The 560-nt window shown below is 52.7% G+C and overlaps 1 long non-coding RNA gene across 1 annotated transcript; it reads right to left on the bottom strand.

Annotated features, from left to right (window-relative positions):
- Nucleotides 1-69: 69 nt before the first annotated feature.
- On the bottom strand, nt 70-533 carry LOC109364515. The gene is made up of 2 exons (XR_002110432.1): nt 399-533; nt 70-148 (listed from the first exon to the last, which is right to left on the bottom strand). It is a non-coding gene; the product is annotated as an uncharacterized LOC109364515 (long non-coding RNA).
- Between the last annotated feature and the right edge of the window lie 27 nt (nt 534-560).

Here is a 560-nt window from a genome sequence, read left to right as displayed (position 1 = left end):
GGCAGAAAGCCTAACTAGAAAGACAGTGCACCAAAGCCAGATGCCTGTTGTGTGTCTGTACCTCTCTTGGGTGCTGTGCCACACTCCGTGCTCCTCCCCTGGCTTTGCACATGGCTGCGCTTCAGAGGAAGGCCACTGGCATCAGCTTCTGACAGAAAGGACACAAGAAAGACATGAAGAGCCTCTCTATGGAGGAAGATTTGAGCACTGCCAGCCACAAACTTCTGGTCTCCAAGAGCAGTTTTGTCAATTGGCCTTTCTGCTGCTACAGCCTTGCGCCATTTCTGCACTCAGCACAGAACTGCAGCGTCCTTTCCTCTCTCCTCCATCACACACAGCCCTGCGTGCAGCCCTGTTTAGAGGCGGTACCCACAGCACAGCTCACAAGAGCTTCTTACCTGCGGAGGCTTTCCGTTTCCCACCTTGCCCCGCACCATTCCACAGATGTACAGGTTTTGTCCCTACAACAACAGATCATGTGTTGATTTCACAGACACCAGCAGGCAGCAGAAGTATTGTCCAGTAAGCCCATGTCCCCCCAGAAAACAGAAAGATGCTAC

Source organism: Meleagris gallopavo, unplaced genomic scaffold (assembly GCF_000146605.3).
Source record: "Meleagris gallopavo isolate NT-WF06-2002-E0010 breed Aviagen turkey brand Nicholas breeding stock unplaced genomic scaffold, Turkey_5.1 ChrUn_random_7180001864536, whole genome shotgun sequence".
Lineage (NCBI taxonomy): Eukaryota > Metazoa > Chordata > Aves > Galliformes > Phasianidae > Meleagris > Meleagris gallopavo.
Note: the sequence above shows the minus strand (reverse complement) of the source record. Positions and strands in the feature narration are given on the sequence as shown.